Here is a 26,744-nt window from a genome sequence, read left to right as displayed (position 1 = left end):
GGGGCTGGGGCGGTGCTCATATCTCCCGCTCAGGACAAGCTCTACTACGCCGTGCAGCTCTGTTTCGAGCAAGGCGAGAAGGTCTCCAACAATATATCAGAGTACGAGGGACTGATAGCGGTCCTGAAGGCCGCTGCTGCCCTGGGAGTGAAGCGTCTTACTATCAAGGGCAATTCGCAGCTCCTTGTCAATTTCTCCAACAAGGTATACGAGCCAAGAGATGAGCACATGGAGGCCTACCTTGCGGAGGTCCGCAGGATGGAGAAGCAGTTCTGGGGGTTGGAGCTGCAGCACGTGCCCCGCGGCACTAATCAAGAGGCCGACGACATCGCAAAACGAGCCTCCAGGCGGTTGCCCCAGGAGTCGGGCGTCTTTGAGGAACGACTCTTCAAGCCTTCGGCCCTGCCACCAGTCGAGCATAGCACAACCTCGGGTGGAGCTTCCTCAGCCACCTGCCTCGGGAGCCCCAGCCTGTGGCCCGGCCTCAGGAGCATGCCTGCTCCTGACGATGGAGCCTCAGGAGGGGTGCTGGATCACAGAGCTTAGGAGCTACTTAACGCAAGGGACCTTGCCGGAGAAGGAGGAGGAGGCAGAGCGTGTGTCGCGGCAAGCCACAGCGTACTGCATCATGGATGGAGAGCTCTACCGGAAACAACCGAACGATGTGTCCCTGCGCTGCATCACCAGGGAACAAGGGAAGGAACTGCTGGCAGATATACACGGTGGAGACTGTGGGCATCATTCGTCGTCACGGACCCTCGTCGGCAAGGCATTCCGCAGCGGTTTCTATTGGCCCACTGCGCTCAATGACGCTATTGAAATTGTGAAGGCTTGCGAGGCCTGCCAATTCCATGCCAAGCAGATCCATCAGCCGGCAGGAGGTCTGCAAACCATACCCCTCACATGGCCATTCGCGGTCTGGGGGCTGGGTATCCTGGGCCCTTTTCCTCGGGCGCTAGGGGGCTATCGCTACCTCTACGTCGCCGTGGACAAGTTCACCAAGTGGGCTGAAGTCGAGGCTGTCCGCACCATCCTGCTGGTTCTACGGTCAAGTTCATCAAGGGCATCGTGAGCCGGTTCGGAGTGCCGAACCGCATCATCACTGACAACGGTTCACAGTTCACCAGTAACCTTTTCAAAACATATTGTGCTAACCTTGGGACGCAGATATGCTACGCTTTGGTGGCGCACCCCCTAAGCAATGGTCAGGCCGAGCGGGCCAACGCAGAAGTCCTGAGGGGCCTCAAGACCAGGACATTCAAGAAGAAACTGGAGGCATGCGGCAGGGGCTAGTATGACGAGCTTCAGTCCGTGCTGTGGTCCATCCGCACAACCGCGACCAAGCCGACTGGAGAGACCCCCTTCTTCCTAGTCTACGGAGCCGAAGCGGTCCTCCCTCACAAGGTCAGGCGTCGATCCGCGCGGGTCCTGGCGTTTGATGAGATGCTGTAGGACGCCATGCGGGGGACGGACCTCGTGCTGGGGGAGGAGCGTCGTCGAGAAGCCGCACTGCGAGCGGCAAGGTACCAGCAGGCACTCCGGCGATACCACTGCCGCAACATCCGCCCCAGAACTCTCGAGGTAGGGGACCTCGTGCTCCGGCGGGTCCTCTCCAGGGAGGGACTGCATAAGCTCTCTCCTATCTGGGAGGGCCCGTTCAAGGTTGTTCATGTTTCCAGGCCCGGCTCCGTGCACTTGGAGACGCAGGAGGGAGTACCTGTACAGAACGCGTGGAACATCCAGCACCTCCGGAGGTTTTACCCGTGAAAAGGCCCAGAGCCTGTGAAGAAGGCGAATGCCTGTGAAGCTCATCTTTTTGGAAAAGTCCCAGAGCTTGTGAAGAAGGCGAATGCCTGTGAAGCTCATCTTTTTGGAAAAGGCGCAGAGCCTGTGAAGAAGGCGAATGCCTGTGAAGCTCATCTTTTTGGAAAAGGCCCAGAGCCTGTGAAGAAGGCGAATGCCTGTGAATCTCATTTTTTTGGAAAAGGCCCAGAGCCTGTGAAGAAGGCGAATGCCTGTGAAGCTCATCTTTTTGGAAAAGGCCCAGAGCCTGTGAAGAAGGCAAATGCCTGTGAAGCTGTCGCGTTTTGGAAAGGGCCCGGAGCCTGTGAAGAGGGCCAACGCCCGTGAAGCTTGCTTCCCCGAAGAAAGGCCCAGAGCCTGTGAAGAAGGCCAACGCCTGTGAAGCTCACCGCCCGTGACACTCTCACGTAATAATGAGTTGGGGCTGTACACACCCCGGAGTCTCAGGGGTGCCGGCCTCAGGCACTGGGGCTCCCTCCCACGCCCAGTGGCAGCACTTAGCTCCGCGCTGGTGAGAAGACGTCGAAGACTAGACTAGGTGCCGGACGCGGCTTTTTCATTTGCTTTCTGTAGTTGGCTAGTTCATTCTCATTTGGAGTTTTTATCGAAATTGTCGCCGCCTTTTGACCTGTGGTTCTTCAACTTTTTTCGCTCTCCAGCCGCGATTTCTCTTGCACGGGGGCTCGCGAGGCGGAAGCCCCGGGAGCCCTCGCGAGCATTCCCGCCCCTATCGCTCAAGTTTCACGGCCCGGGTCGACTACCAGAGCACCCCTCCGGACCATGCCTCACGGGCACCACGACGCGAATACAGGCCCTGGGTCGGTCGCCCCCGCGGCTGAGGCTAGGGATTACTTGCGAATGGGCATACAACAGAAAGGAACAATACCGGGATAACAAAAAACAGTACAATGATTGACGACGTTAACCCAAACGCGCCCCCACGGGGCCACACATTGCTGTCCTTTTTGTGCAGGAGAAAATAAAGGAAAGAACAAAAGAAGATGAAGCACGTCTCGCGCCGGCCCTCCTGGAAGACTCGACCGCCTCGGGAGCTCAGGCGGACTCCTTCTCGCGCTTCACCGGGGCACGACGGCGAGCGGACCCGCTGCCGCCCTCCAAGCAGGCGCGACGGCGTGGAGGCTGGCCGCGGCCGCTGCTAGAAGAGTCGCTACCCGAGGAAGAGCTGGTAAAGCTTGAGGAGTCGCGGGCGTCGCCAACTGCCCGCGCGCTGCCCTCTCCATCCTCGCCGGGGCTGAGCCCCCGGCCGCGGTCGTCGTCTTCAGGGCAGCACCCCGCATGGCGACCATCTTCCCCGAACACCCTCATGTAGAGGGTGGCGTCGCCGTCGAACTTGAAGTGCAGACAGCACCGGCGGCGAAGACCACGCGCGCGAGCAAACGTCTGCCAGCCGCGGGTCAGGGCCAGGTTCCCTGCAGCGGAGACCTCCAGCGAAGCCCACGAAGTCCGGCTGCAGCAGCCATCCGCCTGGAGCCAGAGGCCACCCAAGGCGCCAGCTGGGAGCTCACCCAGGAGGAAGTGAGGGAGCTGAAGCCGGGCGCTGGACGGCTCTACCACCCACACCATGAACTCCGGTAGCACCTCCGCAGTGTGGAGGCGCGGCCTCGGGGGTCGCACGGCCGGAGCACGCCCGCCGACCATGGCCAGCCGCTCATCGCCACGCTGAGAGCCACCTCCCCGACCACGGGGGACCGCCGTGGAGGCCACAGGGTGCTTGCGAGGGCGACCTCGACCGTGCTTGGGTGGGGGAGAGGAAGACTCGACCTGGCGGGCCTTTCCTTTCTCTGCGGCTGAAAACTTCCTTGGTGGAGCCATGGAGAAGAAGGAGAAGCAAGAGGGGATAGGCTGGAAGGGCGCATGCCGTTCCATACTTATAGCCGGTGAAGGCCAACCATCGACCTCCACGATCGCAGGTAATCATGACCCGCTTTGCATGCAGAGACTTGTCGAATCCGTGAAGTTACCAAGGCGTCGTGGGGAAGCGGAGTCGCCCTCAACCAATCAACTGCCATGCAGCGCCCAAGGCCGCAGGCTGTTAGGGCCCGCGACGCTTCGCACTTGCCCTTTCGCCTCACTGCTCAACCAAGTTCAGGCGCGCCGAGGGCCCGGGGGCTACTGTCGGCGTTCTGGGAACGGGGGTCCCCAGACTTGCCTGCCTGCGGCCTGCGGCGTGGCTCAAAGGAGGCCCAGCACAGCCCATCTTCGTCAACACAAGCTCATGACCCTCGCGAGGGGCCAAGCCTCACGAGGCGGACGACAAGGAGCTTCCTTAGGCACGGCCTCGTCAGGCTGGCTCATGAGGAGGCGGAGAGTTCAAGGCGAGGTACCTCGTGAGGTGCCCATGACGCAAGCCATGACGACCAAGGGCGCCAGTCGGGCGCCAGCCCGCGCAGTGTCCTCCTTTCCTCTTTGGTGCAAAGGGAGCAAGCGTAGGCGAGAGCATCAAGCAAAGGCATCCATTTTGGTGCAACAAGACCAAGACCAGCCCAACGGCTAGAAGGAAGTCATTGTGGAGCCCAAGCCGGCGTCACCACCAGAGCCTTTGACAAGCGAGGACCAACTTTAGTCAGGATAAGTGTACCCGCTGTTCCCCTTCAAAATGGCCAATTGTTGGCGCCCTTCCCGCTCAATATTTGGGAAGAGGCCCAGGGCCTTTCCCTATAAATAGGACTAGCCACCCCCAGGGTAGGGCATCTGAAACCCTCACCAGAAAACCAGTAGAGAGAGCGATTGAACTCCTCCCAGCAGTTCGTTGCACCAGCCAAGAACAGACCCTCGCGAGGCTGTTCTGCCTTGTACTGTTCATCATCAAGCCCAAGAGGCAATCCACCACACCACACACTGGACTAGGGTATTACACCACAATGGTGGCCTAAACCAGTATAAATCTTGTGTCTCTTGTGCTATTCTGTTTGGTAGTTTAGATCCTAGCAATTCGGCGAGGAGCGAGTCGGTAGAGGGTTGAATCTCCACGCGCACCCCAGTGTTGGAACCTCAAGGGTCTACCGGAACCCGAAATCCGACACCTTTGACCAGGCTCCACCGGCCACCTTCGTTCCAACTGCCCCATATTAATGGCTCTGGCGCCGCAGTTTAAAATCACCCAGGCACTACCCGACATTGCTACAATCTTCTCTCTTCCTATCCGATTCTCGTGTCATCTACCTCCAACCAGTCTGACCCAACCGTACGCCAAGCCGCATCACGATGATCTGCCCTTAGTCTTCCAGTTTCCTGAGGAAGACACCCAGTCGGAGTCTCAAGAACATAAGGTGCTTTGGGACAAGCTTGAACTGGCCTTGTGGGGAGATGCCATGCCTGTCCCCACTCCCGTTCCGGCTCCCGTCACCCGACTGCGCCAGCGCCCATCCCCATGGCATTGATGGGCTGGGAGCCACACATTGTCGCCGAGCTTGATGCCACGGGGTTCCACGAGGTCCCCGCCGACTTTCACGCGCCCGTGCATCTGCCCACGCAGGCGCCTGCGCATGCACTGACGCGCGCGCCCGTGCCGGAACTCGTGCACACGAATGTCTCCGCCACGCCGTTGCCAGCGCCTGTCCCCAGGCAGGTGCTAGTGCCCCCTCAGCGGCATGGATCACTGTTGTCGACCGCTTCCTTTCACCAACGCCAGTCGCCTCCTCCCGCCAGTTGACTCGCTCCTGGAGCCCGAAGTCCAGAACATTCTTGCCTTCCTTGAAGCTCGGGCCAATGTCCAGGAGTACACCAACAATGGCGCAAGACGCCACCGTCGCCGTCGCCGTCGGCCAGTGGCCTGATGACACACAAAGCACAGCAGAGGAGCCACTTCCCACCGCAAGACGCCCCCGCCGCCGCCACGTAATCTACATTTGCCATTAAAAACATTCGGATTGCCATGCTAAAATCCGAATGTTTGGGATTTTTCATTTCCGTTTATTTTAATTCGATCATCGTATGAATGTAAAATCAGAGTCAGACTGAATGAAATCTATGGTTTGAACGATTGAATGTTCTGCTAGAGCCGTATCAAATTGAATATAAAACGTCCACATGTATTCCTCGTCATCGCAAACATTTCATATTAAATACCACGTCAATTCCAGATATTCTTTTAGGGAAGTCAATTCCAAATACTTGTAGGGTGCAACTAGTCCCCTTGTTCGAGCACTAGGTGATACATCTATTAATCCACGCATTTAATTATTGCGGAGTAGTAGATAAATAGTAGTACAACTAGCCTAACTTGTCTGTCACGATCACTTTTGTTCCTCAACTTGTTACATGTATAATACTACTAGTACGTGGAATTGGTGTCGTAACTTGTGGACGCGTCCAGATATGGTCAACGGCAACATCGCCCTCGTGTTCTTCATGTTTGCCCGTGCGTCTAAATGTAGAAGGGGAGGAGAGAGAGAGCAGACATGGAACCCACTAGTAAGTGAAGGCGAATAATACGTGCTAACGAGATGGTCCCACTAATGTACTATTATCCATTGAATAGCACTACAAAATAAGACACATCCGTGACATTTTGGGCCGAACAAATTCTTTTCCTGTCATCCTTATGACACTTCTATGACGATGACAAAACCCGGTATCATCATAGATGTGGTGGAATCCTACTTCTATGACAAAAAACATGATAGAAAATGGGCTTTCCATCCTGGGCGAGCCGGAGACGTAGCTGCATGACATTCTTTGGGCCATCCATGATGGAAAAAACCGTGGTAGAAGCGAGGGCGAGGAAAATATCTGGGAGTTCCTGGTTACGGTGGGTGGTCGGAGCCGAGCGATGCATGAAGGGATTGCACGTTTCTCTCATACACGTACGTGCGTGGGTGCGAGGCGTTGGGCTCTAACTGAACCCGAGCGAGGTGTTCGTCTACTGAACCCGAGTAATTGCACTGGCTATGCGTTACTAAACTCGAGCGATCGATCGATCCCTGGCTATTAACTGAACCCGATCGAGCGATTCCTTCGCTACTGTTGCTAACTGAAGCCGATCGAACCTGCTGCCTCTTGATGAACAGAGAGCGTTGTTGGGGGTTGGATGAACAGCTCCCGGTGGGGGTTGGATGAACAGGAACCCGTGGTAGTAGAGGCCGTTGCCGCTGGATGAACAGGACCCCGATCGAGCCGGTTGGGGGTGGATGAACAGGACCCTGTGTAGGGCTGGTTGAACACTAGCTGGTGGAGGGCTGGATGAACAGTAGCCTATGGAGGGGTGCTTGAACAGTAGAAGGTGGAGGCTTGATGAACAGGAGCCCGTGGATGAACAGTAGCTGGTGTAGGCAGGAGGGAGACGCCATGGATGAACAGTCGCAGGTGGAGGCTGGAGGAGGTCGATGGTGGATGAACAGTAGCCCGTGGAGGCTGGAGAGAGGCAGTAGACGATGGATGAACAGTAGCCCGTGGAGTCCCGTTTTGTGGTACGCCACACCCCTCCCGATGAACAGGACCCCCGTTTCGACCGTAGGAGGTCAAAGAGAAGTCTATTTCATCCGTTTTGCGGTACGCCACACCTTTCCCGATCAATAGGACCCTGTTTCGACCGTAGAAGGTCGAAGAGAAGTCCGTTTCCTCCGTTTTGCGGTACGCCACACTCCTCCCAGTGAACAGGATCCCGTTTTGACCGTAGGCCGTCGAACAGACGACCGCTTCCTCCATTCTGCGGTATGCCAGGCCTCGAATCGACTGTTCCTTCCAAGCCGGTTGGCTCCCGATTAACAGGACGGCGTTGTTGCCCTCCACTGCCTCTCCATGTACAGGAGCCCTGGCCGTACGTATGCGCGAGTAGGCGTTCGAGACCCTGCCCGTATGTATGTACGTACGTGTACACGATATAGACGGGACTGCCTGAACAGCTACCGCTCCTTACTGGGCCACGGTTCATCATGGCAGAAAGACTGATGGAACAGTATGTACGTACACATTTGCGACCAGAATGACAATGCTACGTAGCTTCAACCAGGTGGGTCCCGACTGTCAGGGAGGATAAGGAAGCACTTCCTTGCGTGCCAAGATGTAGCTGGTGGGTCCGAGCTGACAGGGGGAGGATCCTTTTTTTGCACTTAATAAGGAGGCACTTCCTTGCGTGCGAAGATGTAGCTGGTGGGTCCGAGCTGACAGGGGAAGGATTTTTTTTGCACGTAATAAGGAGGCACTTCCTTGCGTGCGAAGATGTAGCTGATGGATCCATCTGTCCGCCTCACTGCATACAGTCCTCTTCTGATGGCTGTCGTTCGTTGACCATGTTGACCACGCCGTGCGGACAGCACCAGGCAGTGGACGACAGTGAGGCAGGGAACAACGCGGAGCCTGGGAACATGCAGAGGGTAGTACAAGGGTTAAATGGTTCGACTGCGGTGTGAGGCTACCGTCGCCTCAGAATAACAGGGTGTGTCAGTGAGTAGAGGGATGGCCTGGCCAGCGGTGGGAGTAGTAGGGGGCGGTGAGGCCTCCGCGACAGCACAGCCGGCCAGGGATGCAGGAGCACGCGGTAGTTTGGACAGCTGGAGCAAGAAAATCAGAGGTTGAAGAAGCAGGACGACTGTTGGATGTTAACAATCCAACGGTCACTGGTGATAGAATCGTTTGTTGACTAAGTTGACAAAGCCCTCCGTACGCGTCAACTTAGTAGGGCCACAAGTCAGCCTCCAAAACTGGTGGGCCCCGACTGTCATGGGGAGCACTCGTTATTTTTTGTTTAATAAGGAGGCACTTCCTTCCATGCCAATATATAGCTGGTAGGTCCCAGATGTCATTGAGAGTATTCATTCTTTTTGGCGGAATAAGGAGATACTTGCTTGCGTGAGGCCTTGGACCATGTGGGTCCCAACTGTCAGCCTCTCCATGTACATCCCTCTTCCGATGTTGTCTTTTGTTGACAACGTTGACCATGTCGTGCCGAGAACACCAGCGCGATGGACGACGACGAGACCCAGGAAGGGAATGACCCGGAGACGGCGAAGCCACAACAGTGGAGGGATGTGGGTGAGTAGAGGGATGGTCTGACCAGCGGTTGGAGTAGTACGGCCAGTGAGCCCTGCGCGGCAGCACAACCGGCCATGGGAGGCGGGAGCAGGCGGTCCCGCCGGCACTGGATTTGGCGGCTGGAGCAAGAAGATAAGAGATTGGAGAAGCACGACTGCCATTGGATTGACATCTAACAGTTACGTCTGCTAGAATTGTTTGTTGATGTATATAATAAGTAAAAAAATCTTGCATACGCGTCAACTTAATAGGCCCACAAGTCAGACCATTCCCTATTTTTTTAATAATTTACAGCTCATTGCAACTTCTTATGCAATTTATTACATTCCATTTTTATGTTGGACAGAGCCAGGGTTAAAAATTTAAACAAAATTTTGCATATTTCGGTGGGGTCCAAACTATTTTGAATACCGAAATGTCGAGCCAGATTTAAACTACTTTGAAGATATATTTAAATTAGGTTAAAGCCCACTGAAATTGGAATCTGAAAATGTGATTTTTTTTAAAAGATTATAAAGTAATTGCCAATTTGTCGTCTGTTTTTTATATTTACAGCCCATTTCATATTACTTTCAAGATTTGCAGCTGTCTTGAAAGAGTTGCAGCCCATCAGGGCGTAGAAAAAAGTAGGCTTGGATTGGGTAGTCTTCAAAAAATAAATAAACTGGGCTCATTTTCACAAAGAAAAAATAGCTGGGTTGGTCATGCGGTGAATGTAAAATATAAGCCTGCGCTAGAGGGGCCACAACCCAGTTGAAACCCTGCTCCATCTCAACAATGAAAAAAAATACTGCTTGAGCAGCTACATCCCAGTTCTAAGCCGATCTTGTGATGTTCTCTTGTCTATTGACTATATATACTGACAATGTCATGGGTCCCAGATGTCAGGAAACCACTAGGAGGAAGCATTTTCTTTTTCTATACGCTGACAATGGAGAATATAAAAAAATGAGTAACTTGCTTGCGTACGACCATGGACATGATGGGTACCTACTGTCATCCTCTCCACGTACAATCCTCTCCCGATTTCTCTTGTTTGTTGACCATGTTGACAACATGAGAGGGCAGCGCCACGACGAGCGCACCAAAGTGCGTGGAGGACGACGGCGAGTCCTCGAACGCCAGCATTAAGGATTTAGGAGATGGTGGGGCGGCGATGGGTGCGCTGAGGTGTAGCTAGCCGTGGGAGGCGGAAGCAGGCGGCCCCGCTGGCGCTGGTTTGGTTTTCGCGGCTGGAAGAAGATGATACTGAAGAAACACAAAAGACTGTAAAAGCAGCAGGAGTACTTTACAACCTTAATTGAAACCAGCAGGTGCACTTAACAACCATAGCTGAAAGCAGTATGAGTACTTATACAGGTTCAGCCGTACAAAGCACGCCTCGAACAGTGCTACTTTTCCTACAGTTAACCAAGGGTGAGGCCACCAAGCCCCAGGACAAGGCCCAGGCTCCACCCCACGCATCCACAACCTTCTGAAAGTGGCTTGATCTCGCAATGTGGTCAATAAATAGGATATTCACGTTAGAGCCATGGAAAAGCATGAGCATAACCTTTTGTCCTATTCTCCAAGATGGACGGGCTTTCATTATTTGAGACCACCCATGAATAAGTATCTTTTCTACTCCAAGGGGAATGGAGTAGGTCGACATAAATATCAAGTTGTGACCAAGCGCAAGTCTGACCCGACCATGGTCAGGCATCTGTATAGGAACAATAGAACTGGGCAGTTTCCGTTTCAAGAAGATCACAACTGTAAAACTGTGTATAAGGAAGAGTTTATGAACAACATATATAATAGAAAACAGCTCGTACCATAAGTTCCTCGACACAGTTGGACCTGTTCAACGTGTGCAGCAGTGGCACACATATCCCACGTGGCCTTCCACCATTGAAAGGCCCCACAAGGACCTCAAGGCGATCAATGAAGTGTAGGAACTTGTGGACGTCGTCCCAATCAACTTTAGTGCCATCAGGAACAGTCGAGTTCTTATAGAATAACAAACAAGTAGAGTGCTTAACTTTGAAATAACCTACACGTGTCACCAATTATAAGAAATATTAGTTAGAAGTAGCATCTTCATGAGAGAAGGGAATCACAAATCGTTGCTATTTCTAAAGTTAAACTGTGATTAGTTAAAAAGAATAGGTGGATTAAGAAGTAATCAAGGCAACAAGCAAGGACCAGCTACAAAACTAACATGTATGAACTACTGGAACAACGTCAGGGTGGAAGATCACAGTGAAGATGAGACCAGGTTCTGCTATTTCCATCAACATTCGTGCTTCAACTTTCAGTCTCTAACACTTGAGAAAATTTATCCAAGTTTGGCCATAAAAAAGCCGCGATCTTCTTGGTTCATGAACTCAACTCGGAACTTATATCAATGGCTTGTCTTCAATGTGACTATTAAACTGGTGTATTCAGTTATGGCAAGGCCGACCATCTTGAGTACATGTGTTCTGGAAAAGCAAGGAATGCACTACAGGAAAAATAATATGAGAACACAATGTATTCGCTATCCAAATTTAGAAATAATTTCCTCCTTCACATCAGTGTTGACTATGGTACTAGTACCTTTTATCCAAATATTGCAATCCAAATATCCAAATTAGTCGACAACATGTTCAAAAAACCCCACCCTCACGGATAGAAAAGGTTGTTTTTTTTGTGATTTGATTGTTCATTGGGAATTACTGCGGCGCCACGACCAGAGTAAGTCTACCGTGCAGTTGTGCACTTTAATTTGGTGCGTGGTACGTGGACCCCATTGCCAGATGCCCCACATATCAGCGAAAGGAAGTAGAAAGGCAGGAGTAACTAGTTACACATAAATATATTTTTGACAGAGAGATACTCCCTCTGTACAGAAATATAAAAATCTTTTATATCAGAACTTTATAAATAAGAAAAATCAAGGGGAATATATATAACATAATATGGGGGTTCAGCTGAGAATATAATACTCATACATGCTCAAGGTTCTGGACTTTGGGCCACAGGTCGGTGGGCCTGCATATTTGGCGGCCCATGTGTTCTACCTCAGCGCATTTCATATTGCAAGCGACCGGTATGGCATAGGTTTTAGATGGTGTCGCAAGGCGAATACAAAAAATTGAACAAAGCATGACAGCTGTTAGAAAGAAATCGAATGACAGTTCCTAACCAGCAATCAGAGTTGCAATTCTATCAACGATATCCTACGTGATAAATAATACCGTAGTACTACTTATACGCACATGACACTTGTTTCACCATGCCATATTATTACATCAAAATCTCTCAGAGGATAGATCAGTTCAGTAGTTGCATGCTGCTACTGAAGAATTTCAAAGTTGATTTGGACCAGCTTTCCTTGCCGAGAAAGTTTGATTTTGACATCATCCCCTACCGCAAGATTTGGTTTAGATTTCAACCTTGACCATCCTTTAGCATCAATCATCATGCGACCATCCTATGTACTCATGGTATATTGAGAAGATCCATTCACACCAAGGTTGTGCATGGTAAGAGAAACTTTGCCACAGCCGCTCGGATTGTTGAACGACTCCCTTGTTGCTCTAGGAATTCTTTGTTTGCAAACAAGAAGAAATACACAATAAGTTAAATCAACATAGTGAATCATGTGAAACAACATGGAAAGAAAAAAGAACGAAGCACTTGGGCGGCCAATGCTTACCAAGAAGGTGGAGATGTCGGTTTTTGTAAGGACTTTGGTATATGCAGTGCAAACTACAGCTCAGTCTATTGCCGGTGCAACAGCTGGTTCCGTTGCTGAAAGTGTAACTAATCCCCAGGTGGTTTTGGTAATGCATAACAACATATAGCTCATTAAACTAATACTCTTTCAAGATCAATGTTTTACAAGGTTCAATGATTGGTATCGCATGGACTAGAGATGTGGACCCCTCAAAATGCTAAGGACACATATTGGCAAAAGCTCAAGACTTTACGTTTTTCATTTTAGTGATCCAAGATTGCATTGAGTCTATAGGAAAGATAATACTATTAAAAGGGGGTGAGGTGTTGCTTAATGGCTTGCTTGGTCAAAATGCTTCGTGATATGCTCCAGAATCCCTCAACCATGTTCACATTTCCACATATGTCCTAATCCTAAAGTCAAACTCGGCCCCACTGATTTGATCTATCCGGCGCCACCGAGTTCACTTGACATAGCCATATCCTCAAACCCTAATCAGTTCAGTCTCACTGATAGGGATCTCGGTCTCACCGAGATGGGGATGCGAACTCTCTGTTTCCCTTCGTAACGTTCCGGTCTAATCGAAGTGAGCGATCGGTCCCACCAAGTTGGCATTGCAAACTCTCCGTTTCCTTTTCTTAAAGTTTTGGTCTAACCGAGATGAGCGAGTGGTCCCGCCGAGTTTGTCTGACCAAGACTCTGTCTACTTATTACTGAAATCGAGCTCACTGAGTTCATGTGATCGGTCTCATCAAGATGAGATCTTGCCCTAACCCTAGCACATCGGTCTCACCGAGTTGATGTTGTCGGTCCCACCAAAATGCTAGAGACTTGTGTGTGTAATAGTTAGATTTTGTGTGGAGGCTATATATACCCCTCCACCCCCTCCATATGTGAGAGAGTCATCAGAACGTGCCTACACTTCCACTACTCATTTTCTAAGAGAGAACCACCTACTCATGTGTTGACACCAAGACATTCCAATCCAACGGCAAGAATCTTGATCTCTAGCCTTCCCCAAGTTGCTTTCCACTCAAATCATCTTTCCACCATAGCCAAATATGTGAGAGAGAGTTGAGTGTTGGGGAGACTATCATTTGAAGCACAAGAGCAAGGAGTTCATCATCAACACACCATCTATTACCTTTTGGAGAGTGGTGTCTCCTAGATTGGTTAGGTGTCACTTGTGACCCTCCGTCAAAATTGTGGAGTTGAACCAAGGAGTTTGCAAGGGCAAGGAGATCGCCTACTTCGTGAAGATCTACCCTAGTGAGGCAAGTCCTTCGTGGGCGATGGACATGGTGGGGTAGACAAGGTTGCTTCTTCGTGGACCCTTCGTGGGTGGAGCCCTCTATGGACTCGCGCAGCCGTTACCCTTCGTGGGTTGAAGTCTCCATCAATGTGGATGTACGATAGCACCACCTACCACGCCAAAAATCTCCGTGTCTACATTGCGTTTTCTACCTCCAAACTCCTCCCCTTTACCTTCATATGCAATGATTTACATTCCATTGCTATACTCTTAGAATTTCATGTGTTGGTTGTTTGCTTGACTAGTGCTAAGTTGTTAAAATCTACCAAAACTTAAAATTGGGAAAAGGCTAGATTTTTATTTGGGCAAGTAGTCTAATCACCCCCTCTAGACATAATTTTGATCCTACAAGTGGTACCAGAGCCTCGGTCTCCATTTTCCTTGATTTCCATAGCTTTGGCGATCATAGCCTTGGTTTCACAACCTAGGAGAGTATGGCGTCTAGCGAGGGAAATTACCACTTTAGAGGTCCTTACTTTGATGGTACTAATTTTGCTAGTTGGAAGCATAAGATGAAAATGCATATTCTTGGACATAACCCCACCGTTTGGGCTATTGTGTGCATTGGTTTGCAAGGTGAATTCTTCAATGCTAGAGAACCAAATCATGAAGCAACTGCGGAAGAATTGAATATGCTGCAATACAACGCTCAAGCTTGCGATATCCTCTTCAATGGACTGTGCCCTGTAGATTTCAAGAAAATCAGCCGTCTTGATAATGCAAAGGAAATTTGCGATACTTTGATTTATATGCACGAAGGTACCGAGTGTCGGTGCCAAAACTGGCAGATCTCGAGTAGGGGGGCCCAAGCTATATGTCTGAGGACCACTGGTAACTATGGACAAAGGACACAGTGTTTACCCAGGTTCGGGCCCTCTTAATGGAGGTAAAACCCTACTCCTGCTTGATTATATTCGAAGGGTATAGGGGTTACAAGAGTTGATCTACCACGAGATCGTGTTGGCTAACCCTAGATTGGCTAGCCTAGCAATGTTGTGTTCCTGCCTCCGATTTAACACTCCGATTTACATAGACATCGGAGGGGCTTAGGGTTGTACAAAGTCGGTTTAACAGAAAGGAAATAACATATCCGGACACCTAAACTTGCCATCCACGCATACGGGAGTCCCTACCGAACACGAGAGGTGATCTTCTGTCTTGTATCTTGATGGACCATCAGTCCAACCTATATCCAATAGACCGGACGCCCGAGGAAGCCCTAGTCTAGGACTCCCACACCGAGTCCGTCAAGGAATCCAAGTTGGATGTGCTTCAAAGTCAACTTGACAAGTTCAAAATTAAGGATGGTGAAGGTGTCGCTGAAATGTACTCTAGGCTAGCTCTCATCACCAATGAGATTGCCGGCTTAGGAAGTGAAGAGATGACTGACAGATTCATCATCAAGAAGATCCTAAGAGCCTTGGATGGAAAATATGATACCGTATGCACATTGATCCAAATGATGCCCAACTACAAAGATCTCAAGCCAACGGAAGTCATTGGAAGAATTGTTGCTCATGAGATGTCACTCAAGGATAGAGAAGAGCTTCACAACAAGTCTAGTGGTGCATATAAAGCCTCATGTGATGGTCCTGCAACTGTCGGCATTCTGGATACGGGGGTACCCAGACTTGCCTACCTACGACCCATGGCGTGGCTCCATCGACGGCCTGGTACGGCCTAGCTTCAGCATCAACAACTCAATACCCTCGCGAGGGGGCCAAGCCTCCTGAGGCGGACAACACCAAGACCTCCAAGGGGATCGACCTCCTCAGGCTGGCTCCCGAGGAGTGGAGGTTTCTATGCAAGGTGCATCTCGCGAGGCTCAGCTGACGTGAGCCATGACAACCAAGGCCAGGTGGGCACCAGCGGGCGTAGAGTACCAATTTCGTGTTCGGTGCAAAGGAGGCAAACAGCAGGCGTGGAGTCCTGAGGAATCAACCAAACCTTTCCATTCTGGTGCACTAGGACCAAGACTGCCAAGATGGCAGGACGGAGGTTATCGCCGGGCCCACCGCAGCGTCACGACCAGAGGCTTTTGCAGGTGAAGACCACTTTAGTCAGGATAGGGTGTACTCGTTGTCTCCCTTTAGATCTGGCCGTTGTGGGATCCCTTCCCGCCTACATTTGGGAAGAGGACCAAGGCCATTATAAATAGGACCTAGCCACCACCATTGAGGGGGATCGAATCCATTCCACCCTCACCACCTCACCAGCTCACTTGAGCTCAAGAACACGCCTCCTGAGGTCGTTCTCCACTGTACTAGTTCTTCCTCAGCCCCTCGAGGCAAATCCACCACAAAGTAGGAGTAGGGTTTTACACCACAAGGTGGCCCAAACCTGGGTAAACTGTCGTGTCTTTCTTTCCCTTCAAGCTCAACACACTAGGCTATGAGGTTTCACGAGTTGGCAGGCTGGGTAGGTTGAGATCTCTGCACGCACCATAGAGTTCGATCCTCTCAAGGGTTTGCGGAACCCGAAATCTTAGAGCAACATCAAGTGAAAAACAACTCTTCAATGAGGAATTGAGCTTAATGGTGAAGAACTTCAAAAAATTCTATAAGAGTAGAAGAAAAGAAAGAAGCTCCAAGTCAAGATCCTACCATGACAAAAGATCTTCTAGTCCTGAATGAAATTGCTACAATTGTGGAAGACCTGGACACTACTCCAATGAGTGTACGCCCCCCTACAAAAGAAGAGAAGACTCACCTAAAAGAAGAAGTAGAAGAGAAGAATCACGTCCCACGGAGAGAAGGAGTACAGATGATCATTATGAACGAAGAACCTCTCGCAAAAGCAAGGATTCGGCAAGGAAGGACAAGTCATCAAAGAGCTACACAAAACAAAGACATCAAGCTGGGTATCCGGTTCTGACTCCGACCACCACTCCGAGAGAAGTTATCACTCCGACTCCGAATATAGTCAAGATGAAGGTGTTGTCGGTCTTGCACTTGTGTCAACCAACTCCTATGACATATTTGAGTCACCAAATGAAGGAACTGGAAGATGCTTCATCGCTAAAGGCCCCAAGGTATCACACCCCGAGTATTTTGATTTCAATAGTGATGAAGATGACTTGCTAGGTGATGATGATTTAATTGTTGACAATGCTAGTGATGAAAACTATGATGAAATTGCTATTAATCATGTGAAACAAGATGAAATGAATGACAATGATAAGAAGGAGATTGAGCGTGTAACTAAAGAACTAAACACTCTTAAGTTAGCTCATGAAACTACTTTAGAAGATCATCGGGAACTTTTAAAAACTCATGAGAAGCTACGCTTCGAGAAGCTCAATCTAGAGCAAGAACATGGGTTCTTAAAAGCCATCAATGAAGATTTTCGGAAGAACAGTTCTTCTTACATTGCCCAACATTTACTCTTGTCTACTTACATGACACAAGTAAAATCTAGCAACAAGAGTAAGAAACTAAGAAAGATTCTTCTTCTAGTAGTAACAATAATCATGCTAAATCCAATATTATTGCTTCTAGTAGTTATCATGATTCTACTAATGATTCTCTTAGCCAAGTTACACTTGAGCAAGAAAATAGCTTATTGAAGGGAATTATAGAGAAAGGTGTTTACAAGAGCCTTGCCGGAAGTAAGCCATTTGAGGAAATTGTACGCAAGCAGGGAAGGCACCGAAAGAATCAAGGTGTTGGTTTTGAACGAAAGTTCAATGCCAATGGAGTTGAGTGGGAAGAAGATCAATACCCCAAGACGAAGTTTGTTCCTCAACAAGAGAAGTATGATCCTACTTCCTTCAAGGGGACACAAGCTCAAGATGATCTTCCACCACAAGACCACAAGCTAAAAGGCAAGGACAAGCTTCAAGAGGAGATTTATGCATTTGAAGATGCTCCAAAGGCCTTGGTCAAGTGGGTTCCCAAGTCTACCTCAATTTCTACTTCATCAAGTACATCTACAACCCCAAGGATTCCCATCAAGATGATGTGGATCCCGAAGAAGAAGAACTATAGAGTTCTTGAGGGTGACTCCGCCAACATACTTCACTCTTATTCATATTGGCAAGAACAAGTGCAATCAACTTCCACATCTTGCACTAGTTCAAGGAGTCACAAACCCTCTTGATAGTAAGTCAAGGGACAAGGTAACCTAATGCTTCCATGGACATCATCATGTGTGTGTACTTCACTCTATGTCTATGGATGTCCTTGTTTATTCCTTGTGGGACTAACCCATGTAGGTATTGAAAGTGCAACTCACTCCAATGGATTGCTCCAAATGATCTACATTAACTTTGAGCATCCACATCTTCAACATCTACATGAAGTCATCATCGACAAAACCCAAGGTCAGTTCATCCCTCTAACAGGGGATATCACATCTAGGGGGAGCTTTACTCTAAGAATTGAGCTAAAGCAACTCTAATGATGTGAACACAACAATGCTTTATGTAAAAGTGGTAACCCAACTTGTGCTTAAATCATGAGCATGACCTATGATCAGATGTTCTCATTTGACTCCTAAGTCAATATACTCATATATAGATGACCTAGTCATCGCCAATTGCTTGATAGATGCTAGAGTGTTTGTGCATGCTTTGCCACATATTTCATTTTCTATCTTATTGTGTGAGCATGTTGGTTGCATAATTTTCTCCATTCGTGGACATCCATTTGTTGTTTTGATTGTTTGGTCTCTTATTTTGCCAAATGGATGGACAAGAATGCCTAAGTACTCCCTGTATCGATCTATGCTTTTCTCGTCTCAAACTCTATTCATGCTACATCACAAAGTTTGATCTAAGTCAGATTTGAACCATGTGGGTCAAGAGCACTCGGAGCCACCGATTCGTCATAGACTTAAACTTCCAAGACCTCTTGATGCATCTCGGTCTGACCGATTCATTCCTTTCGGTCACACCGAGTTTATTAAGTTGATCTAGGTTTCAATCTTGGTTTAACCAATTTGAACACTTCGGTCTCACCGAGTTGCAGTAACCTCTTGCAATTCTGCATCTCGGTGCCACCGAGTTGTTCCACTTGGTCTCACCGACAGGGTCTGGGTATATATACTCACGGGTTGAATTTTTGGAAATTTCTCCAAAAACCCTTCGCTCGTGCTGTCCAACTCTGTCGACTTCAGGTCTCCAGATCATCGCCTCCGTCACCAGGGTCTTCCTGCTGCTGGTCTCCGCCGCCGTCAATGGGATCTCCTCCGTCGTTGTTTCTGTAGCGAACTCACCGCCAAGTTAGGGTATGAGTTCGATTCTTTGTGCTTTCTCAGTCCGATTCTTAGCACAAAGATAATGCCATGATTCTTGCCATGATTGAAACTATTCTATTCAGCAAAAACTCCCTTTAGATTAGATTGGATTCAAAAATTTATGGTTAGGTTTCCGCCGATCTCATCTCGGACCGACCGAGTTGTAGAAATCGGTCCCACCAATTTGGCCTAGGCCATTGCACTGTGATTTTTGGTCTGACCGAAACTCGCAAATCGGTGTGACCAAGTTCAGAACTTTGTGAAACCCTAACAATATCAGTGTCACTGAACTGTGCCTCGGTCCGACCGAGTTCACTAGTTTAGACACTGAATGTTGCTTCGGTGTCACCGAGTTCAGCAAATCTGTAGCTCTGAAATGACTTCTGTAGAAAACTAAAACTAAGTTTTTGGATCATTTGTTTTGCAAAACCTCTGCACTTTGTGATGCTCATCTACTCTATCTCATCTATATCTATTCACAGGGTTAGCTTTCAGCTTGTAGCATGTCTGACAACAGTGTTAACTAGAATGTGTTAGAGGAACAGGTTCAGATGAGTGAGGGCACTAATCCCTCTGAGAGCAGTCAAGATGATGGGAGCAGAAGCACTCGCAACAACCTGCCAAAAGTTGCAACTAGGCAGAGGAAGAAGACACCAGATTCTGAGGATGAGGATTTTGTGATTTATGAGGATGTCTCTTCCAAGAGGAAAGGAGACAAGAAGAAAACTGTCACTGTTGCAAATCTCAAGCCGGGATCAAAGACAAAAGCTCCAGCAAGAAGAGTTCCCATGTACAAAGCCAGATCCTCAACCCCAGAGACCATGGTGTTCACTCTTGAACCCAAAGAGGCGTGTGGGCAAGACGAGTAAGTAGAGGGTCAAGAAGACAATGGCGAGAGTCATTGGGAGACCTTCAATGATCAGAGACCTAGCTGAAGATGAAGAGCAAGAGGCACCTCCTGCCAAGTCTCAGAAGCTGATTGGGGATGCAATCAGATCAGGGGCTGCTCCTTCAAAGCCCAAATATGCCCCTAAGGCTGCTGCTCAAGCCCCAAAGAGATCCGCTAGAAACATATCAGCTGCTGAAAAGAACAAAGCCCCAATGCCTAAAATGGAAGAAGAAGAAGATGAGCAAGTGCTCCGAAAGTTGAAGCCCAAGATTTCTGATCACGATGACATTCACCCTGTTGCTGAAAACATGAAGCTCAGGAAGGATGCAGGTCTTAGGCTATGGAGGAACAATGACCCATATGCCATTAGAAGGAGAACAACTGTTGACTACAGGTTCCACACAAAGGAACAACAAGACTTCTATGAGACTCTGCTGCTTGACAAGAAGCCAATAGTCAGTGACATGAGATGGGTCGACTGTGAATACATTGACAGCAATGAAGATCACTTCCCAGAAGTCCATGAGTGCTTCAGGTTAATAGGAGTTGATGCATTTGTTGGCCAGAAGTTAAAAAATGGAATGATGAGTTGATCATGCAGTTCTACTCCACAGGACATTTTTACCCTGATGGTAAAATTTTGTGGATGACAGAGGGTACCATGTACCAATCAACTGTGGCCGAGTGGGCTAAACTGATAAATGACACAGAAGAGCTTGATGATGATGTGGATGTGTATGCCAAGCCAAGGAAGGGACATGACTCCATGGCACATATGTACAAGGAAATCCCAGTTGCTGCCGTGGACACCCACAAGTTTGGATCTGTTTATTATCTGCTGTTAGGTCTACCACCCATCAACACAATTCTCAGACACACCTTGCTGCCCAAGTCTGGAGATGATAGGATGATTGGAGGGCACTTAATAAATCTGTTGCTTATGTTTGATGTGCCTGAAAAGTTCAAGGTGATGACATTGATTGTTGAGACAATCAGGAGGACTGCTGCAGACTAGAAGAGATCATGTGGCTATGCTCCACAAATTCAGATGCTAATCAACTCCAAGATGGGAAAGAGCATGTATCTTCTGGACAAGGAACATATTCCCCTGTTGCCAGAGTTTGAACATAATGTGGGTTTCATGGATCTATCACATCCCACATCTGTGTAGGCTTAGGAGAAGAAAGCGAAAGCTAGAGCTGAGAAGGCTGCCAAGATTCCAAGTGCAGAAGAAGTTTCTCAAGTATTCTTGAAATCCAGGCAACACCAACTGGGCTATCTCATTCAAGCTACTTTGAGTATTGAGAAAGGGTTGGGAACCCTGAATCGGAACCAAGAGAGTCTAGAGAGGATCATTGAGACTAAATTCTATGATCTCGACTTGAAGGTTACAGAGATTCAGACTGCAGCAGAGAAACTCTTGGATGAAGAAGAAGAGAGAAGAGGGAGAGCTACTACAGATGGCTTTCAGAGAGTTCCAAGGGGACAGGTCTGAAGTTGTGCCAGCCATCAACACCAGGGCAACTACATCAGCACCAGCAGCTACAACCTCTGTTCCTCCCCTAGTTGCAACTCCAGTAGTTCCTCAGACCTCTTTGGATGCATTCATCGCAGGACTCCTCTCCATGCCACCTTCGCACTCCAGAGTTCTCGGAGATCGTGACTAGAGCCGCATAGCACTATGCATTTTCAAGCTTTTTGGTAAGTTTTTGCCAAAGGGGAAGAAAGTATATAGATCATAGGCTTCGAGAGAGAGAGAGAGAGAGTGCTTGCTTCTTTTGCCTCTTTTTGTTACTCCATTTGCTTTGCTTGTTTGGGTGAAACAATATTTTGTGCTTGTGTGTGAGATACTCTTATCATCAAATGTTTCATCATATCATACTTTAATATCATATCATACTTTAATGCTTGTGCTTAATGATGATATTCTTATCTTATGTATGATCATTCATGTCTTATTTTGGTGATGAGTGCATATTCCGTATTCTATCGTTTTGAGCGCTCCACCAAGATGTATGTGACATGTAAGAGTGACCCATAATCCTAATTGATTGTGCATTTACATTCAAAAGCAAATTTAAATAATGCACAAATTTAGGGGGAGCTCTTACTTATCACATACTTCTCAAGGCAACGATGTACTTCATTTATATTATCTTTTGTCGAAGCTTTGATCTATATGTTGTCATCAGTTACCAAAAAGGGGGAGCTTGAAAGTGCAACTAATGCTCGGGTGGTTTTGGTAATTCATAACAACATATATCTCATTGAACTAATACTCTTTCAAGATCAATGTTTCAGAAAGTTCAATGACTGCTATGGCATGGACTAGAGATGTGGACCCCTCAAAATGGTAAGGACACATATTGGCAAAAGCTCAAGACTCTACCTTTTTCATTTTAGTGATCCAAGATGACATTGAGTCTATAAGAAAGCCAATACTATTAAAAGGGGATGAGGTGTTGCTCAATGGCTTGCTTGCTCAAAATGCTTAGTGATATGTTGTAGAATCCCTCAACCAGTTTCTCATTTCCACATATGTCCTAATCCTAGAGTCAAACTTGGACCGACCGATTTCATCTATCTGGCGCCACCGAGTTCACTTGACATAGCCACATCCACAAACCCTAATCAGTTCGGTCTCACCGATAGGGATCTCGGTCTCACCAAGATGGAAATGCAAACTCTCTGTTTCCCTTTGTAACATTCCGGTCTCACCGAAGTGAGCGATCGGTCCCATCGAGTTGGCATTGCAAACTCTTTGTTTCCCTTTTTGTAACGTTTCGATCTAACCGAGATGAGCGATCGGTCCCACCGAGTTTGCCTGACCAAGTCTCTATCTGCTTATTACTGAAATCGGTCTCACCGAGTTGATGTGATTGGTCTCACCGAGATGAGGTTTTGCCCTAACCCTAGCGCATCGATCTCATCGAGTTGATGTTGTCGGTCCCACCGAAATGCCTAACGTTCACATTTTGAACCAAGTCGGTCTGACCATGTTTAACCATTCGGTCCCACCGAATTTGGGAATTTGTGTGTAATGGTTAGATTTTGTGTGGAGGCTATATATACCCCTCCACCCCCCTCCATATGTGAGAGAGTCATCAGAACGTGCCTACACTTCCACTACTCATTTTCTGAGAGCAAACCACCTACTCATGTGTTGAGACCAAGACATTCCAATCTAACCACAAGAATCTTGGTCTCTAGCGTTCCCCAAGTTGCTTTCCACTCAAATCATCTTTCCACCATAGCCAAATCTGGGAGAGAGAGTTGAGTGTTGGGGAGACTATCATTTGAAGCACAAGAGCAAGGAGTTCATCATCAACACACCATCTATTACCTTTTGGAGAGTGGTGTCTCCTAGATTGGTTAGGTGTTACTCAGGAGCCTCCGTCAAGATTGTGGAGTTGAACCAAGGAGTTTGTAAGGGCAAGGAGATCGCCTACTTCATGAAGATCTACCCTGGTGAGGCAAGTCCTCATGGGTGATGGCCATGGTGGGATAAACAAGGTTGCTTCTTCGTGGACCCTTCGTGGGTGGAGCCCTCCATGGACTCGTGCAGCCGTTACCCTTCGTGGGTTGAAGTCTCCATCAACGTGGATGTACGATAGAACCACCTATTGGAACCACGCCAAAAATCTCTATGTCTACATTGCGTTTGCTCCCTCCAAACTCCTCCCCTTTACCTTCATATGCAATGATTTACACTCTGCTGCTAAACTCTTAGAATTGCATGTGTAGGTTGTTTGCTTGACTAGTGCTAAGTTGCTAAAATCTGCCAAAACTTAAAATTGGGAAAAGGCTAGATTTTTATTTGGTCAAGTAGTCTAATCACCCCCCCTCTAGACATACTTTCGATGCTATAGTTGCCGCTGCACGGGCCGGAGCAGATGCAAGTGCAACTTCAAGTGTTAGTGCAGGTGTCGAAGCCGTTACTGGTGCCCGTGCTGGTGCGATTGGTAGTGCCGCTGCTACTGCTGGAGATGGTGCTCCTTGTGGATCTGGTGCCGGTGTCGGAGCAGGTGCCGGTGTCGATGCCCGATCTTCCAGTAGATCAGCCTGATCCGCTAACGCGGTCGGTGCCCAATCCTTAGGTGGATCAGACTAAGCTACTGCCGCTGTCAGTGCTAGAGCAAGTGTCGTCGAAGAAGGTGCCTGTGCTCGATCCTTTGCTGAAGGTGGTACCGATGTGCGAGACAACAGCGATTGTCTCTGGTCTACTATGATCAGCTTTCTAAATTGACTAGGCTCCGTGACCTTGATCCAATCTTTTTCTTCATTTCTTTTAATCGCGATAAGGACTAATTGTGGCGTGTTTGTTAAACCAAACTGCAGTTCATCATAGGGCTTCAGATTGTACTCAGACAACAGACTAATCCAATTGTGTCCAGTAATATAAGTGATGGGCTGTGCCTTCGTTACTGACACGACATAAGAAGTGAAACCTACAAAAATAACCATCATAGAGCAAACCAAACGGTTCATTCTGTGATGAATGTCACATGGCAAAACCTGCATCGTAAAATTGCAGCAAAAGTAAGAAAACTTGACATTAAATCAATAAGATTTAGACAGTAAATCAATAAGATTTACTTGATGTGCACGAGTGCATCCTTACCAGGAAATCACTATGTTCAAGTTGTAAACAGAAGATTGATCATCCAATTACACGTGGCATGCAGGCCCCCACTTACTCCCACAAGCAGGATAGTCCAAAGGTCATGACAAATCATATGGACCGAAGATCCATGTGACTGGAAATCCTGGTGGGTGCGATAAGCCCTGCAATGCATAGAGATATTGGAGTGTAACCATAATTGATAAACCTTCCTCACAAAAAAAGATGATTTGGATACTTCAAAATATACAGAGTGAATTGAGTTGACAGACATTAACATAGACTGTTCTCAGGACTCACCACACAACAAAAGCGTCAGTCCTAAACAATACAGGGTTCACACACACAAATCAAGTACTGAACAATAGTACTTACTATAGACAAGCAAAGTTGCACTAATTGAACTCTAGAGACTATTTCTAGCCACCGACCTACGGGATGTGCCACACATAACTGACTAGGCCAAAGACTTTGTGTGAGATTTCTACCAGCACCATCACCATCTCGTCAACCTTGGAGAACCTAATAGAGCAATATTTCCACTCATGAACATGACGATGAAGACAGTACGCATTAGATTTTTCAGGAAGCTTTGCAAGGACCACACCCTTCGTAATCGAAGGCACAAACAGAAAATTGTTGTGGTGAAGTACACCCTCGAGAACACGCCTGACAACAATGCTACTGAAAAACACTAGTTCACGACACGTGGCGACAAGGACACAACAACTAGATAGTTTAGTAGTGGAACGCATCCTCAGGTCTTCCAGTTCACACGGCGTGAGTTTGAGAACTTCATATCCACCATGGACGTGGTTCTAATTCAAACAGAAACCAAATATTTTATTACCACCTCCGATCAGAAATATAAGATGATTTTCAATATTTTACTCCATATAAGACTACATATACGAACAGAAATGAGTGAACAAAGACACTAGAACATGTCTTCAAAGGCATGAGAGCAGAGGGATTATTTGCAATATCCATAACACAAGTTACTGAGGCTAATATACTCTCTTCAAAGGTAGCATTGATGTTCATAAAGTAGTTGAAAGTAATCAATAAGAAATTAGTGTCAACCTCTCGCATGTTTTGGTCAAAAGAGGAATTTAGAACCGTCATTTGGCACACAAAAATCACATGCAAGATCACCCAGAAAGTTATACTACCAGTACTAGTACTGCATGTTAAATGAAAAAACAAGATCAAGATCAAGAAAAAGATCATCAAGAAAAGATATTACCTGGACTTGCTTAATGAGGGATCCTGGAGAGATTGAGGGGACCTTGAACAGGGCGATGGCCTTGAGCTTGTCTGCGTAGTCTCGGCGGGGTGCTTGCGCTTCTTCGTACCCTGAGCCTCGACGGTTTTGGCCGGAGCCACGGTTTTGGCCAGAGCCACAGAAATCACTTCGGTTGGTGCTCCAGGGTCCATCAAGAAACTGTCAAATAGAAATAAAAGAAAAGAAACCATAATCACAAACCCAAAAGAAGAACAAAGAGGGAGTTATAGGATCAGTCTCGAGGTTGCAAGACCGGGCCTTGGCCAGAATCAACACCATTGATGCGCTCACCTTTCCTTCTTTGGGAGAGAAGAAAAATGGCAGAAGGAGGTCAGGGTTTTCTTGAAGAAATGATGAACAAGATGAGGGAGAAGCAAGTTGGGTTTTTTTTCAAGAGAGGAAGCTGAGGGAGAAGAGTGAAATGATGGTTTCTTTGTCCGTCCAACTTACTGCTGGAAAGATGGGGGTTTTGTGATTTGACAGGTCATTGGGCATTACTGCGGCGCTTCGACCAGGGTAGTCTATCGTGCAGTTGGGCACTGTAGTACAAAGTAATTTAGTGCATGCCTAGTGGACCCCGATGTTGGTTGTCCCACACATCAGTGAAAGTGAGTAGCAAAGTTCCCGACGACCGTCGAGGAGGATCTGCACGGTAGAGCATGTCCACCATTTCTGAAAAAATGATTACAACAAGTGTTTCAACTCTTATGACGGAGGAGTGCGAAACACGACAACCACTTGAACTTACACAGTGCTCCTACTACTAGGCATGTGCAGTGGTTCATATGTCAGTACTATATAATATTGTTGCTAGTGTAGTAAGATATGACGACAACAAATGATGTTGTTCGCATGTAAACTATATGAACAGTGATGTAACATAGTACCCCCTTTTTTGACTGTCCG

Source organism: Triticum dicoccoides, chromosome 1B (genome assembly GCF_002162155.2).
Source record: "Triticum dicoccoides isolate Atlit2015 ecotype Zavitan chromosome 1B, WEW_v2.0, whole genome shotgun sequence".
NCBI lineage: Eukaryota > Viridiplantae > Streptophyta > Magnoliopsida > Poales > Poaceae > Triticum > Triticum dicoccoides.
The sequence above is the reverse complement of the archived record's forward strand: the minus strand, read 5'-3'. Positions refer to the sequence as shown.